At 32.7% G+C, this 15,163-nt stretch overlaps 1 protein-coding gene across 1 annotated transcript in view; it reads right to left on the reverse strand.

Moving 5' to 3' along the window:
- LOC123311459 overlaps nt 1–12,071 on the reverse strand; it is a 90,787-nt gene extending 78,716 nt beyond the window's left edge. Inside the window, exon 1 of the mRNA XM_044895455.1 lies at nt 11,792–12,071. The gene's annotated coding sequence lies outside the window, so the exon portion shown is untranslated. The remainder of the gene's footprint in view (nt 1–11,791) is intronic.
- Nucleotides 12,072–15,163: the final 3,092 nt, after the last annotated feature.

Consider the following 15,163-nt stretch of genomic DNA (forward strand, 5'->3'; position numbering starts at 1 on the left):
AATCTCACGAAACAACAATTTTTGACATGATGCGAATAATCAGATAGACTAGGATATATTGAACCATTCATTGTTCAGCGAAATGTTACTATGTTTTTCCGATGCCGGGGTAAACTTCAACAGTCCCATACTTGCAATTTATTGAAATATTATCGAAATTCTATGGGTTGTAACTCAGCCATCTTGAATATTTTACAAAGACAATTTTTGGTGAAATGATTTATTTTGATAAATTCATTTCGAGCAAGTTCTTTAGTTGATACGGTTTTTATCACACCACTATACATTATTACTTTTTTGGTCATTTTCATTAGTTTTTGTTCTATTTATTGAAACTATGTTGATTGTTCGAATATAAAGAATTTTAGTATAATTTCAAATATTTTTTGTATTCTGTATTTTCATTTTGAAATTGTAAAATTATGAAACCCTGTTCTCGAAATAAAAGGGACAGACCTGTATGCGCATATACAGGGTGTATTTAAAGGTGAGGCTTTTTTTTAACAGAAGGTAGAACTGGTAAAAATAAACAGTTTCACCAAAAATCACCTATATAAAACTTTCAGAATGAGAAATTTAAGAAAATATCGAAAATGATGAGTGAAATAGAACCTGATACGACCCCAGATCATTTGGTATCTGAATTAAAACATCTCGTGATGACTGACTCAACCTTATGGTTTCGTTTCGGATATTGGCTCTTTCGATTTTTACTTGGAAATGAAAATGGAAACTTAGGATTGCAGAACATTTTTTCATTATTTAGTAACTTAAACGATCTTATGAAATGGAACATTCCGATACCAACTGACAAAAAAATACTTAGGTTCGGAGCAAGAGTAGAAAAATAGAATATTCGTTCAGAATCTCATCAATAAAATTCGTCTTCATTACTCACAATTTTTTTCACAGTGGTGATCACAATCTTCTTCTTGTTCGAACCCTCCAACAATAGCAACTAACAATAATTGCACATTGTCAAAATGAGCACTTCCAATGAATCGTCTCAATTTTCTACACTTTTTTCATCAATCTCACGATACAACAATTTTTTCAAGTATCCAGATGTGAGATGTGACTACTCAGATCGACTCGCAAGTATTGAACCATTTATTGTCCAGCCATATGTTTATGTTTTGTTTCGTTTTTCCGATGCCGGGCTACCTTCCACAGTCCCGTACTTGATATTCAATTAAATTTTGTCGAAATTCTTAGGGTTGTAGCTCAGCCATCTTGAATACTTAATATAGACAATTTTTGGTGAAATGAATTATTTTGATGACTTCTAACTTCTGTCAAAAAAAACCTTTGAAAACACCCTGTATGTTTGAGATCAAGAACTACCGAAAAATAAAAAAAATATACAGAGGGTTCCTTTTGAAAAAAGTTGCATTCAATATGTTTTCCAGCCTGTATATATTTCAAGTGGCATAATCATTTTGAAACAAAATTCATTCGATTTCGTACAAATTTTTGTTTGAAATATTCTTATGTTTAGTGAAGAACCCAGTAAACGGTGTCCCCATAAAATTCAGAAACTAGAGTAAAACGCATGTTGTTTTTCCTTTTTCGAGAAACAAAGAAAGAAACAAACTTGACCTCCTATGATGGCTAAAATTTATATTTGAGATTTTGAAATATTCTGATAACGTTTTATCTTGGAGATCTGAAACAAAAACACTCTAGAATATACAGAGTGATTTTTTTAAGTGTTTCATTAGACGTTTTCAAAGAAGGAATTGTAATACAGATTCAAGATTTTGGATTTTTGTCTTAGAGTACATGATCTTGAATTGTAATATATTTTCAAGCGGGATCTACTTCCGGTTTTACCGGAAGCGAATGTAACTTTGTTATTTCAAATGCAACACCCTGTATATTTATATATACAATTAGAATTCCTCGTTCAATTCTACATTCATTTGATATATGATATGCGCAACCACTCAGACGATTTTTGAATTTCAGCCTGATTATCAAATTTCTTGGAAAAAAGATTGTTTCAAATAAGTGTCCAAATCTTCAAAATCCCTCATTCTAAGAATTTCTTTTTGCGGAAGTGGAACTAGAGAAAGTGCGCTGATACTATTTCTTATGAGTAAATATTATACAGGGTGTCTGAAACAGGGCTCTAAAGTGAGCCTCAAGAAAATTATAATATCTCATTTTTTTCAAATGGCAACCTTATAATTTTGAAATTCCAATCGATAGCTTGGTCAAAACTAGTTAGGGGGTCCCAAACATTTCATGCCTTTAAAATCAGTAGTTTTGCCGCTGTTGAATTATTAAATAAAATTCGAATTTCTCGATCAAAGCCAGGTTTGCACAGTCAGATTCATTTGTATGCTTGTATTTTTTGAAGTAGGCTATGTTAGGAACTGTCATTCTTTTTTTTTCAAAGCACTATCATGTAAAACATGCAATGATAATTGCACTAGAATAATATATCAAAAGTATGTTCTTCATTTGTGGCAAATAAAAAGAAAATATAATTAGAACTCGAAAGAAATTCACATTTACGAACTTCAACAAAATCAAGGTTCAGGAAGTATCAAAACAATTTTCTCCATAGAGATAAGGTCCTTTCGTTTGCATAAAAAGTGTAGCACTTTTCTACACTTGTTTTGATTTACACCAGTTTAGAGAAAGTGTAGTTTATCTACACATAGTCAAAAGGAGATGTAGATAAACTACACCTCCTCTACACTAGTGTAAATTCTATCAGCAAACGAATTGCTGCACTTTTTATGCAAACGAAAGGACCTATAATGAATGATATCATTATCTGTTACTGTATTCACTCGAGTCCGTTTAGGGTTAATGCTTCCACTACGGAGAAAATTGTTAGTTTAAAACTATCACAAAAATTTTCTTAAGAACAGGAGCAAATTTTCTAAATGTTGGCCCTACCAACATACATTTATCAATTCTTCTCCTAACTCCGTACTTTTGATATATCATTCTGGTGTAATTATCAGTGCATTTTTTGCATAGTGCTTGATCAGTAAAAAAAGTGAGAATGACAGTTCCTAACATAGCCTACTTCAAAAAATACAAGCATACAAATGAATCTGACTGTGCGAAACCTGGCTTTAGTCGAGAAATTCGAATTTTATTCAATGATAGCAAAACTACTGATTTAAAAGGCATAAAATGTTTGGGACACCCCAACTATTTTTTGGAGAGCAATCGATTGGAATTATAAAATTAGAGGGATGCCATTTGAAAAAAACTAAGATATGATAGTTTTCTTGAGGCTCATCATGGAGATGGAGCCCTTTTTCAGACACCCTGTATAATATTCCCTCATAAGTTACAAGTTACCCTCTTACACTGAGGGATTCTGAAAATATGAACACTAATTTGTGATAATCTTTTTTAGAAAAATTTGATAATCAGGCTCTAATTCAAAAATCGCGAGTGGTTGCGCATATCATTCATCAAATCAGTGTTGAATTGAGCAAATAATTCGAATTTGTATAAATATACAGGGTCACAAAGTGAAGCATTTGGTATTTGACATAACGAAGTTACATTCGTGTCCGGTAAAACCGGAAGTTGATTCCGCTTGAAAATATTTTACATGTACTCTCCTCGAATACGTCTAATGAAACATTTAAAAAAATCACCCTGTATACCGACAGTGAGTCCAAATTTAACGTTCATAATTCTAGAAGTCAAAATATGAAGAAAACTTTATATCAATTTAGAACCTAAAACTGCATCCCACCTCCACATGTCTCTTCAACATGTCCTACAAAAGTGTCCGTGAACTTAGCACCCACTTTTTCGAAAATGAAAAAAATTTTTTTTGCATTCGTTAGTAACTCGTTAGTTACTATTTGTAACACCAAAATTTTCGTTTGTAACTTAAAGATACTGGTAGAAAAACACCGCATTCCGCTGGGTGCTAACTTCACGGGCACCCACTGTTCGATTTTTCGCGAAAAATAAAATACACATGGGAAGTCCATCGTTAGTAACTATTTGTAACACAAAAATTTTCGTTTGTAACCTAACCTATGATGGGAAAATGACACCCCCAAAATGCGAAGTTAGCACCCACATTTTCGAAAATGAAGATAATTATTTTTGCATTCGTTTGTAAATCGTTAGTAACTATTTGTAACACAAAAATTTTCGTTTGTAACCTAACCTATGATGGGAAAATGACACCCCCAAAATGCGAAGTTAGCTCCCACATTTTTGAAAATGAAGATAATTTTTTTTTGCATTTGTTTGTAACTCGCTAGTAACTATTTGTAACACGAAAATTTTAGTTTGTAACCTAACCTATGATGAAAAAATTACACCCCCAAAATGCGAAGTTAGCACCCACATTTTCGAAAATTAAGACAATTTTTTGCTTTCCGTAGCTCGTTAGTAACTATTTGTAACACGAAAATTTTCATTTATACCTCAAAGATAATACCAGAAAAACACCGCATTCCACTGGGTGCTTACTTATTTATTAGAATATAGTTGGAAGTGCATCATTAGTAACTATTTGTAAGAAGGTTTGTAACCTAACATATATTGGTAAAATGACACCCTCAAAATGCGAAGTTAGTGAATACACATTTTTAGGAAAATCTCCATTTGCTCTTTGTTTCCAATAGATGAACGTCGTTAGTAACTTTTTTTATTTGTACAATTTCGTTGGTAACCTCACCCATGATGAGATATTGACGAAATCGAAAATGAAGATAATTTTTTTTACATTCGTTAGTAACTATTTATAACAAAAAAATAGTTCGTATTATAACTCAAAGGTAGTGCTAGAAAAACAACACATTCCGCTGGGAGCGTGTTTGTAAAACAAAATTTTTTATTTGTAACCTTATATGAAATAAACAAAATAGCACCAATAAAATGCAAAGTTAGCACATACACATTTTGGAAAATACTAAACTAAATCATTTCATTCATAGGTTATATCACACATTCAGTTCCTCAAAACTTTCAGAATTTCTCAATACATATATATGTAGTTACAGAGGAAGTACTCATTTTACGGAAGAAGTACACTAATTCAGAATTCTCCAAAATGTGTATATGCTAATTTTGCACTTTAGGGCTGTTGTCAATAGAAGAGTAGGTCACTAATGAAAAATTATGTGTGTCGAACATTTAGTGACAGGGTACTAACGAGCTACAAACGAATGCAAAAAAAAATTAATAGTATCTTACTTTATTTTTCGTGAAAAATCGAACAGTGGATGGCCTTGAAGTTAGCACCCAGCGAAATGCAGAGTTTTTCTACCAGTATCTTTGAGGTACATACGGTAATTTTTTTTACAAATAGTTACTAACGAAATACGAACGAATGCAGAACGAATTTTCTTAATTTTCGAAAAAGTGGGTGTTAACTTCGCATTTTGGAGTTGTCATTTTCCCATCATAGGTTAAGTTACAAACGAAAATTTTTGTGTTACAAATAGTTACTAACGAATTACAAACGAATGCAAAAAAAATTGTCTTTATTTTCGAAAATGTGGGTGCTAACTTCGCATTTTGAGGTTGTCATTTTCCTCTTATAGGTGAGGTTACAAACAAAAATTTGTGTGTTACGAGTCGTTACTAAGGATGAACTTCCCAACTGTACTTTATTTTTCGTGAAATATCGAACAGTGGGTGCCCGTGAAGTTAGCACTCAGCGGAATACGGTGTTATTCTACCAGTATCTTTTAGGTACAAACAAAAATTTTGGTGTTACAAATAGTTACTAACGAGTTACTAACGAATGCAAAAAAAATTTTCGTCATTTTCGAAAATGTGTGTGCTAACTTCACATTTTGGGGGTGTCATTTTCCCATCATAGGTTAGGTTACAAACGAAAATTTTTGTGTTACAAATAGTTACTAACGAGTTACAAACGAATGCAAAAAAAATTATCTTCATTTTCGAAAATGTAGGTGCTAACTTCACGTTTTGGGGGTGTCATTTTCCCATAATAGGTTAGGTTACAAACGAAAATTTTTGTGTTACAAATAGTTACTAACGATGGACTTCCCAAGTGTATTTTATTTTTCGCGAAAAATCGAACAGTGCTTGCCCGTGAAGTTAGCACCTAGCGGAATGCGGTGTTTTTCTAACAGTATCTTTAAGGTACAAACGAAAATTTTGGTGTTACAAATAGTTACTAACGAGTTACTAACGAGTTACTAACGAATGCAAAAAAAATTTTTTTCCTTTTCGAAAAAGTGGGTGCTAACTTCACGGACACCCTACAAAATCCAATGAATTTGCGATAGTCGAAATTTGGCGGATTCAAATAAATCTCAGTACATGGAGGTTTTTGGGAATATTGAATAGTATGGTAATAAAACATCTAACTGATTCTCATCAGAGTGACGAAGATATAAGGAGTCTCTCATGAAATTTCTTCTGATAATTGCATGAGTGATCTAATTGAAATTTAAATCGAAGCGATAGACTTTTCGGACACCTCTACAAACAGGCACTTTTCCTCCTACTTTATCTGCTGACATATCGCGAAACAATACACTGGATTATAGTCTAGATCAGGTATGGGCAAACTTTTTGAGGGGAGGGCCAGATAAAATAAAAAATTACCTAGGCGGGCCAAAAAAAAAAATACTCATTTTTACAAGTGATTAACTTTTTTTCGATTTTTACATCAAACATGACTAACATCCTAGAAAAGTAAAAAAAAATGACAAGAATTAATTATTGTTCGGTAAGATACGGAAGAGTATGTGAAAAATGAAACTGTGATTGAGCTTCTGAGAATTGTCCATACTCTGGTAGAAATTGGCCGTGATGATGCTAAAAGCTGGTCACTAAAGGTGCCAACAGATTACTTTGACGTGACGTGGGCCCAAGTGATAATGCGCATTATTCGAAAATCTAATATAGGATTTTTTGCGGAAGCGTTAAATTAGTCAGACGTGACGTTGACACGTGTATTCCCACGTTCCCACATTGAACGCTTCCGCGCAAAATCCGAGGTTAGATTTTTGAATCATGCGCATTATGACATGGGCCCACGTCACGTTAGAGTAATCTGTAGGCACATTTATAGTCGGTTGCTTACGCTGCTATTCATAGTTTCATAGTGGAAAACACCTGTTCACATAACAATATGCAGTTCTTCCCGAGATATTATGATTATTCATTGAATATGCCCACGATACCAGATTCCGCCCGTCATATTTGGTGCTCCTCCCTCCAGTAGTAATGTTGTAAATATTAGTCAGAGGTACTTTGAAGGACGTGATTGTTTGTTTCTTGAAATTTTTGAAAAATATGTGATATTTTTGTTGCTCTCATCAATGAAAATCAAAAGGTCAAAAATACTTCGAATTACACAGACGTTGACAACGAACCAAACGAAAATTTTAATGCTTGATTCGTTACTAACCACCACGAGCATAATATCATCATCTCAGTATTCGTGCTGTTGACTGCTATAACTCGAGGTCCCAAGACTCCCAAGCAAATCCAAAATAATTTAGTTCAGAATTGAGAGAAGTAGAGCACTACACCTATGCTAAGTTGCGCGCAAACTTTGCTAAACTAAAATTAATGTTAGATCCAATAATTAATACCGTTCTTAAAGCTCAAAAATTTTCATTTAGAAGGAAACCGTTACTTAATCGATTCAAACTACGCAGAATCGAATAATTGAATGAATTTTCATGTATTAATCACACTTGAATACTGCCTTCATGTTTGGAGCTCAGCAACAAGCCGTTCGCTGCAAGTTTTGGATTCCATGCATCACTATTTGTGTTCTGTGATGCAGTCGTTGAAACGTCGAAGGAGATTTGGCGACTTTTGCTTTTTCTGGGGATTACAAGAAATAATGCCAGCCGCTGCCAGATGCACACTAAGGCTGAGCCTCGAGCACAACTCTATGCAATTTGAATAACAAATTGGTGGACTTTTATTTGAGGGGTTCAGGGCTGAAGTGAACCAAGTCCATGCAGCCTAGTTTTGAGATACATGACATGTGATGTTTATCACCAATTAATTCAAAAGTGACTTCTTTAGATTTGTGTGAATTGAATGTAAGCATAAGCTTACATTCTAACCTAAGTCATGTATCCCAAAACTAGGCTGCATAGACTTGGTTCACTTCAGCTATGAAGCCCCCATTTATCAGTCCTTCTTCCACCTAATACGTTTCCTGCTAATTTGTCGTCTTCGATGTATAATCTTCAACATTTTAAGATGATAATAAACAGTACGCAACTAACGCTTTGAGACAACTCGGCATTCAAACTTAGAAAACAAAAATACTGGTGATTATTTCAAAATCATGACGCGGGCCGGATTAGACTTTCACGTGGGCCGGACCTGGCCCGCGGGCCGTAGTTTGCCCATGCTTAGTCTAGATAGACCAGTGTTTTACCCCTGGGTAGTCGCGAGAGATCGAGAGAACTCAGTAAAAAATCGATAGAGTTCATAAATGTATACATAAAAAAAATTTCGTTCACTTTGATGCGAAGGTTGGGCTTGTTTTCGATTGATCAATTTCTCCCTTCGTACATTCGTTTATGCTATGTTGAGTATTGATTGAGCCTTCAAAGTTGAACGATTTCATTGCTTACAATAATACTAGGTGACATAAAAAAGCGAAGGGTCGGGGATTCGCGAAATATTTTTCATAACTACGGGGGTCAGGTCAGGAAAAAGGATAAATAATACTAAGATAATCTAATAATTCGCAGCAACATTGGTAAAAACCGTCTTCATATTTTGCTGATTACAACATTCCAAAACGCTTACTTGACAGTTCACCTCCATAATGGTACAGTAGAAGCTTAGACACAGAATATCAACTTTGGAGCTTGGAAATACTAAAGCCTAAAGCCTACTTGACGACGAATTTTTTGGAACTCAAGTTATGCACGTTTTTGAAGCCAAGTAAATTAGAAAAAAGTAACTGTATAGGATTTTATCCAATTCGAAGATAACAAACCCATATATAATTCTAAATCTTGAATTTTTTCCGAGAATGCCAATGAATTCTACTTAGAACAGTTATTTTAGATTCCTAGTTCAAGCATCACTGAGTTCATCTCGGGGATTTTAGAATTCTATATAATAAGATATATCCCGAGCATAACATAGATACCTTGCTTAGTTTTCGACATACGTGGAGGTTCTGGAATATTACTGTTTCAAATATTTTGCTATATTTTGGTTTTTGTTCGAGACCCTTCTCTCATGTAGAGGGTTTTTCAACAAGAACTTTGTTTTGTAAATCAAAATAAAACAATAAATTCCGATGACAATGATTCAAATTTTTATTTTATTCAGAAAAGCATGGTTTGGCAATTATGAATGGAAAATGATATCTCATAAATGTCCACCACGACGGTTACAGCGGTGTATAATCGCATGATCATGATCTAGCTAGCCCTTTAACGGCTGAATTTCGTGAAATTCTGCGATCACGAAATTTGGTTTGCAATAAATCCATTGTTTCGGTAGATGTGTGACTTGTGGCACCGTCTTGTTGAAACCACATATTTGTGATATCCATATCTTCAACAATAGGCCAATATTTAGTTGTTAACATCTCTCGATTACGTTGACCGATCTGTAAAACTTTTACAGATCCACCATTTTCATAGTGAATTTTTATTATTTTGAAACGATTTTTGAGTGAGATGGAATTCATTGTAACAATTGCCCAAGAGTCTATTATAGATATGTCAAAAACCAAATGTCAAAACTTTTATGTAGTTCCGGTGGGGCCATAGTGAAAAACAAAGTTCTTGGTGAAAAACGCTATATAAGGGAGTTGGTAACACCCCATATTTTTCAATTTTCAAACGGTTTTTTTATTGTAATTCAATATGTGGCTAATACTTGATGAAAATCCACAATTAATCAAAAAAATTTAATAACTTGATTTTCACATCCGTTATTTAGGTACCCACTACACGATGTTTACCTTCACCCACCTGAAGATGCAAATGTGATAGTGAAACTCTTGTAGTGTTTAAATAACTTATAATAGTAGTGAAAATCTTGTGAGTAATTCTGTTCTTCAGTTTTTCGTCATAGTTTTTGTTGTCAGAGTAGTCCAGTATCAGTTTTCAGAAAAGGTTTTTGTTAATATGTTTTTATATAGAGTGTTGGATTTGAATGATGATATTGACTGATTATGAAAAGTATGTGAAAATATTTGGTGTACGACAAGAAAAGCATAACATACACAGTGAAAACTAAGTCGTTTCTCACTTAGGGTAATTTATAAACCTTTCAAGATAAAAATTTCCTTCCAGCGTAAGGAATTCAATGTTTTATTTTCTGAAATATTTGCAATCTGTTTTCGAGAAAATCTGCATAATCGATTATGATGCCGATAATACAAAATTATCATAACGAGTCTCAGAAAAATGTTCAACATCATTTTTTTTTGCTCATAACTGAATGGGTTCAGAACAAAAAAATGTTCGAGTTGGATAATAATCAAAATTCGCTTGAGGGTTTCAAGAATATAGTTATCTGAAATTTTTTTTCTCAATATCTCGAAAAATACTGATCAATTGAAACTATGCAGATGACTAGTTGCAGAGTACCGAGACTTGCACAAATTTTGCAAGGGATCATCTCACTAGAAAATAAAAAGAATTCTAAAGCTAAGAATTTAAGATTTTGTAAAATTTTCTATGTTACCTTCTTAAAAATATTTCCGAAGCTCTTTGCGGATTTTCGTAGGATTGCGTTAAACAAACAATCATCATATCGTACTTTTCGTTATTTTTGTAAACTGCCATTGTGGTGGAATATTGGAAATATGGTGAATTAGAAATACCAAAACAGCAGAAATATTTCAATAATCATAAAATTTCAATAGCGCGCGATGTTTTTGATATTTTGCTTTTTGTTCCAAATTATTACATTCCACTTCCTCACTTTTATCCTTGTACAATCATGGAAATCAGGAAATCTTTAACAATAGTGATTTATAGAAATTTATCGGTATCTATAAAGGCGGAAACATAGAATCACGAGGAATAATTTTCGCATTAGTTCGAACAATATACGAGTGCAATGTGTGGCTAATAGTGATATTTTTTTTATTAATTTTTCAGGATTTCATGAAATAATTTTTGTATTGAGTTTATAGGCTTTGCCTCAACTCTTATTTCAATTAAATAATAATAATATTTGATCCAAATTTAATACTGATAAAAGATTTCCAAAATTTCATTCATTCGTTCATTCAATGTACTGTAGAATACTGAAGAAACATGTGAAATGTGGAAAATAGGAGTGCATTATTGTTGCATAATATTTTTTATAACAGAGCCATGGTGAAATATGAAATATTATTCTGTGAAAGATTAAATTGCTTCATTAATAATTCGTCTTTTCTCTAACTCTAATTCATAGTGGTTCGTCCAATGATTAGAACCCAAAATATGGGTCAACAAAAATATCGGAAACAAGGGTGTTAATTAACGAACCTTGATAATTTTCGTTCTATTGTTATAAACTTCAGAATATGAATTGTTGCCTGTTCTTTAATTTTGTTTATTGATATTCGATATAAAAATTATATTTGGAAAAGTTATTACTCAGAAATATCGAAATATACTGAATTATACTGATTATTTGATTATATTCGTACACTTGTGCGGAAAACAAATTCTGACGAACATCAATTTACATGTTTATCTGTCGAAAACAAAGCAAGGAACATCTGCCTTTGACATTCTATTGAATCACTACTAATCGAAATCATCACATCCTACTTCATTGATCCATTGCAAAAAACAATATTTTACCATAAAAAACTTATAATTACCCTCCGATATAGAAAGCAGAATCACAGGTTCAAACTGAAAACACAACAAAATGACATTCTTCGCATTCACTTCATTTAATATTTTCCAAAAAAAAAATCACAGGTCACATTTCTTAATATTGATGACAATGATTCAATCCACTAACAAACAATTAAAACATCCCGCACTGTTCTAAGAATGGTATGAGACTGACGAAGATACCAACGCAGTGTTACCTCAGCTTCATTTAATTCTCTTCCTCGCTGCTTCTAAAATTAACACATGGTGGATACGACTCTGACTTCGTTTAATATCGAACTGAGAATGCAGTGATTCAATAAAATTGCTGTATGCGAATGACATTGATAAGTATCTAGGGCTTTTCCTGAAATAGTTCCTATTTTGGTATACAGAGAAAATTGTCTGAAATTTCGGTCATATTTTTTTTGCAACATTTTTTTATACGAAATGTTATGATCAGATGAACAAAAGATGGAATTTTCTGACTGCTTAACCATTGAATATTCTTTAAGTTAGTACTCATTGCTATAATTCACGTTTTTTGAAGGGTAAATACTGGATATCATTCGAACTTCTGACACCTCCGTATTTTCGATGCTATTTTACGAACCAGTACTTATTCTAATATATTTGCTGACGGTGATTGAAAATTTAAGACGTAGGTACCAACAATCCAGAATTTTCGAATTTAATAGAATATCCTGAGCAATAGTGAAGTATTAGGCATGGATAGAATAATTTCATCTTTCATTTTTGGTTTTTTCCGTTAATATTAATGAATTGACATCCAATTTTGCAGAACACTGAAATGTTTTCGCAATTTGTATCAATGTTAGAAAAACAGTATAATTTTTCTAGAAGCTTAACTAATCAATATCTCAAAAAACTGAAGAATTTACAAAAATGTTCATTATTTGGAACTGTGACTTTTTACTGGAATGAAAAGAGAATTATGCTGAAAGTCTATGAACTGGTTTAGAAATTTTTTATAAGAATCAGCTGTTTTCGTATTCGTATCTTTTCTTGGTATTGTTGGCACCTATCAGAAAATGAATGGCAGAAATCAAACTGAACACTGAAAAACAATGCGTAAAATGATTTACTGAAAATTCCTCAGAAAATATTTCTAACTACTAAAATCATTTTAATTTGTACCGCAATATTGATTTCCACGTACATATTCCGAAACTGACAAAAATATGATAATTTCCATATGATTTTCTGTAATGTGCTTCCTCTGGTTTGAAAAAAAATTTTTTTGAATACTTGAGAGAATTTCCAATTGAATTCCAAGTCCAAAATTTTCTCTGCGTTTTTACAGAGGTAGGCATAATTCTGGTATAAAATTAATTAATATTTCGTCAACCGAACATGAAGACGCTGTAACCCGTCAATTGATTTTAAATTACCCTTATTTTCTGTCAATAAAATTGATTGTTTTTCTTCATTAACTTAGCCGCAACCCTATCCGTTTCTGAAATGAAAACATAAACGTAAAATGTGTGTGTTCCTTGAGAAGCTCGAGGAAAATGGAATCTCCTCAAAATCTTTGTTTTTTTCTTAATTTTGTGTTCGAAGAAAAGAAACAAAGAAAATCAAGAATCTCTTGAAAATTAATTAATGAGTAGGTATTTAATAATAACTGAAAACATAGTTTCTCATCCACTGACTTCTTTGAGACGCTGAAACACATTAATTGAGTTCCAATAAAATAAAACATACTTCTGCAACTCCTTAGCTGCAACCCTACGAAACGGTTCACAGAAAAAAGAATTCTACCATAGTTCCATTTTCCGACAGGTACCTACATGTTTGCACCTATTTGAAAAACAATAGATGGAACTCTGTTAAACTGTTTCAGCGTCTTAATTTTGAGTTATTGATTGAGAAACTATTAATTTGATTTTTTATCAAGAGACTTTTGTGTTTCTTCTGATAATCACATAATAAAAAAAAATGATAATGGTGGGATATCATTTACCGTGAGCTTTTCAACGAGCCAACACATGGTACATGTTTTCATTTGAAAAAAGGAAGTTGGATGGGTTTGCAGCTATGGGTTGTAGAAAAACACTAAAATTTTATTGTCACAAAATTAGGATAAATGGAAGTCAATTGATGGTTCAGGTTCATCATAAGGCCACTCTCCCCTGGTACCTTATTCAATTATTAAATGATTAATGTCTAATTTCTTCGAACTGCAGTTGCTTGAGTGAGAAATGAATAGTTGTCCTTTTTTAAATCAACCAAAAGTTATACCTATGATGAAAAACTTTAGTTTTGAAAATGATTGAAAACTTTATAACAGCACAATCGTTTCAAAATCACTCGTATTCGTATCGTATATATCGCAAATATCTTTCTGATATCTAACTTTGAATTTGAAATCATTTCAAGTTATACCGTCTGTCTTATATTTATGTTGAGTGCATGTACCTACTCGTATATTGAAAAATAACATTCTGCAAACCTTTCATCATTTCACGAAATAAAAAGCATTTTCGTTTAATTATAAAGTGTTATCGTTCGGATTTTAGGTAATGCATCATACTATTCCTGGAAATTATTACTGTGCTTTTTCTTTCGAACAAACGATCAGAAAATGCATATTCGAATTGGTTAAGTGACAGTAGCGTGATCAGCATCCATAAAGATCAAAGGATTAATCAATTTGGATGTTGTTTGGAAGAAATACTACCCATACTGAGAATAGGGAATAATTCGCAACTTCAAGTAAACACACAGAAAAAATTTACCTCAACTTCATCTCAATAAAGCAAATTTTAAAAACCGAAGTATCAATGCCGATTGAAGATATAGGTAAACGTGACTGGAGAAAATATGAGTAATGCACTTTTCGCTCTATTTATTCGAACCGACAACGAAAAGCGTAAGATTGCACCTTTTGTTTCGCACTATTTATGTGATTCTAAGATGGTTTTGTTTCGATTTTTTCCGTTATACACCGTTGCTTTATCACTCAGAAAATAACCTGTTAACTCGTCAGCGGTCAATGTAATTACTGACCCTCTATTCTTTTCAGCATGCACATTTAATAACAAATTGGATTAATTATTTACTCCGGTTCAGTGTACTATGAAGTGGTTATATCGACTGTTCGCAACGTAGGGTTCATACTGTGAAATTTTTTTCGATGCAGTGAGTAGCTCTTTGAAATGGGTTGACAGTCACACACCAGAAATATATATGGTGGGCCAACAAGACAAAATGACATTCAATTCCGTTTTTCAAATAAAAATTTTAAACTATCGCTAAAAAAATTATTTCTGTAGTGAGTGCTAACTTTGGTCGATTATTTATCAGAATTAAATGCTTAAAAATAAGACGAACCTAATAAATTGTATGTCTTT

Source organism: Coccinella septempunctata, chromosome 4 (assembly GCF_907165205.1).
Source record: "Coccinella septempunctata chromosome 4, icCocSept1.1, whole genome shotgun sequence".
Classification (NCBI taxonomy): domain Eukaryota; kingdom Metazoa; phylum Arthropoda; class Insecta; order Coleoptera; family Coccinellidae; genus Coccinella; species Coccinella septempunctata.